Source organism: Octodon degus, unplaced genomic scaffold (assembly GCF_000260255.1).
Source record: "Octodon degus isolate 3935 unplaced genomic scaffold, OctDeg1.0 scaffold00030, whole genome shotgun sequence".
Classification (NCBI taxonomy): Eukaryota; Metazoa; Chordata; class Mammalia; order Rodentia; family Octodontidae; genus Octodon; species Octodon degus.
In genome coordinates, this window is record NW_004524606.1 from 358,969 (window position 1) to 362,305 (window position 3,337).

A 3,337-nucleotide genomic window follows, 5' to 3' on the forward strand; every position below is an offset into this window, starting at 1 on the left:
CAAGTTCTCATATGTCCTGAGTCTTAATTGATCTTGGAAGGCTAGGGTCAAAATGTTGGCTTTCCTTGCAGCCCTACTTTTTCTCTAATTTTGGTCTGCAAACTTAGGTTGTTAATCATCCAGAAGACAAGCTTATTGTTATTACCATACAACTTAGGCTGTTAAGCTTAACCTCACTATCTGTCTGCATATCAAACATCTCATTCTGTCATTTCTGAGTGTCATTTCTCAGTTTCAGTCAACTTAACTGCATGAGGAGCCTCCTGATGGGATGATTGGGCTGTGAGGACACCACCCGTACTGGTGAGTCACTCATGGAAACCATCACAGTGAATGGGTTCTCAAGGAGTGGGGCATGACTGCAGGAAGTGGGCCATGGGGTGTGCCTCTGGGTATGACCTCTGGCCCTTGCCCGCTCCTCTCTGGCTCTTCTTCTGTTCTCTGTTTCTTAGATGCCATCATGGAACAGCTTCTTTTACTGCCCTCTGCCATAATATTTGTATCTTGGAGTTGCCAATTATGGCTGAAAGCTCTAAATCCATGAACCCAAACGCCACAAAACTCTTTTCCTTTAAGTTATAGTATCAGCTATTTTGTTCTAGTAGTGGAAAACCAATTAATATAATCATAAAGATGAACTTAGTAATTTTATAGATGACTATAGAGTCTATGAAATCATAAGGAGTTAGAATTTTATAGTGAAAAATATGCTAGGAGTACTAGTCTTGGAACTAAAAGTGAGCACTATACATATCTCAGAAAAAGGAGTTTTGTTTTCTTTTTATTTATGTTCATCAACTCATTTATAAGTGAAACATGAAAGGCAGAAGCACTTTGTAAAACTCTGCTGGCATTTTTCTTTACTATGAAAGTAAAAAATGTAATTCTTGTTTGAACTATAAATAAGTTCCATGGGGAATTTAGTATCACTTGGGAAATTTTTGTTGAATTATTTTTTCCTTACTTTTCTATAAGTATAGCTATGCTTTGGAAAATATTTTGAGGGTTTTTTTCCCACTGGACTACTTGTTATTATTTTATTAGACTCGGAAATGGTTCAGATATGAAAAATGAAAAATAATGACTAAAAATAGGACCTGAGTACTTTTGCCTTTATTTTTTCTGTTTTTTTTCTTTTCTTTTTTAATAATTAGCATGGTTCAATTGTCTACTCAAAAAATGAAGGGGTATTGTACTCTACTACCCTCTTGATCTACTCCTTGCTTATCTTTGCATTTACACTTGGTTTGAGTTGGTGATTTAACCAGAAGAGTATTGGTAAACATAAGCATTTATCATAAAGACACATTAAAATTCTGTGATTTAAATGCGAATTTTAAAAGAAAGTAACTGAATCTGAATGTAGTTTTCATTAATTCTTTGAGGTTTGTTGTACTTTAGAATATAGTGGGAAATGACAATGTTTTGTATCTTGAAACAAGAATGGAAGTCTTGTGTAAGATGCAAATTGTGGTAGGTGGGGCCTTGAGCAGATTTACTGGGCTGGTAAATCCACCTGAGGGGAACTCTGTCGAGTATTATGTTGGTATTATTGCTCAGTCTCTCTCTCCCTGTGTCCTTGTACCCTGTCCCTGTCTCTATCACTGTCTCCATCTCTGTCTGAGTCTGTTTCTCTGTCTCTGTCTCTGTCTCTGTCTCTGTCTCTGTCTCTGTCTGTCTCTCTCCTTTCCTTCCTCTTGCTACTTAACTTTTTTGTCATTATCTTTCTGCTCCTTGATATCCTGCATCTTCTCATTCCTTCTTCATAACTTGAACTGGACAATTATATGTTCTGCTTCCCCTTGTAGCCTCTATTTGCACATTGCTTTACTTTCAATTCTCACTGTCTTCCCACTGCTAATACCCAATCATCAGAATATTAGCAAGTTACAAGATAGAAATAAAGATAAACTCTTAAGATTTCACAATAAGCCAGCCCAGGGACACCGAACAGCTAGAAAAATGGTCTCATTTGGTAAGGTGCCCACCCATTTTCCATCTAGCTATACTCCAGAGGAGTTAAGGGAGGTGCTTTACATGATGCAGAGCCTGGCTTTTTCTGCAGAAGGGGAAGCTGTGGCTCATTTTTGTAGCAGAAACTGCACAGAGCAATTTCCTTGGAAGATGTGATAGGTAAAATGATGGATATGTGTGGTGTGGTAGTAAACCATAGACTAATTGCTTTGAAGGTGCTGAACCATCGTTGTGTGTATTACAGGAGTCAGTAATCCCATGAAATTCTCACACAGAAATATAAACATACCAAGAGTTTTTCAGCTGAATGTGAAGTCTAAAGGGAACAAAAGTTCTCACGCAAACTGTTAGTGACTAGTAGAAGGATGGTTTTAATGTATCATGAGTTTGTCTATTTTGTGCAATGAGATGGGAATATTGATTAGCTCTATCATGGGAGCAAAGAAAGAGAAGTGTTGCAGCGTTTTCTGTACTCCTTGGTTGCCATATGCTGTGTGATTCTCTTTCTCATCAGTAGGCATTTGAAGACTGATCTATGATAATTAAATGTAGATTAAAATGTGACAAGATTTAATATAGACCTTTATGCTTCCAAGGAAACTGCAATTACTGAAACTTAAATTTCTTACTATAAAAAAAAAGCTATGGACTTTCACTGTTCTCATAAATTATCTGTACATTGTAAGTTTACTCTTTAAAGTAAAGAGAATTTTTTTTTTTTTTTTTTTTTTTTTTAGTTCAGTAGAAAAGTTGGCATGTGACTGGATGGGCTAAATAATAAAAGTTGTTAATAATTTCTGGTCCTATTAAAGTTACACTATTACAATGTCAAAATTGCAAATAATTCATTCTGTTTCATACTGTGGGCTTGAATTGATATAAAATATAGAAATCAAGGAGAAGTTTGCAATCTTGCTTCCACTTGAGATGTTACAAATGGAAGATTTTCAAAACTATTTAGGATACAAGTGCATGATAATACTGTCTTAGTTACTTTTTACTCGTAGCTGGGACAAATACCCGACACTCAAAATGAAGGAAGGAAAAGTTTATTTAGCTCACAGTTACTGGAGGGTTCAGTTCATATTCCACTGGCTCCAAGGCAAACACCAGCAGTTCATGCAGCAGAAAACAATGAAGAGCAGAGGGGGAGCAGCAGCTGCAGCAGCATCCAGCAAGCCTCTTTCTTCCTTTGGTGCTGACTGCAAAGACCAGCCCTCCACAGTGCAGATCGGCGCTCCAAACTGGCGCGACCTTGAAGAACAAGCTCCTCCGAAGACTGAGACTTCTCCATGGAAGCAAGGCAGGAGGCAGAAGGCAGGAAGTCGGGCGGGGCAGCAGGAAGCCTTTCTCAATTCCTGGT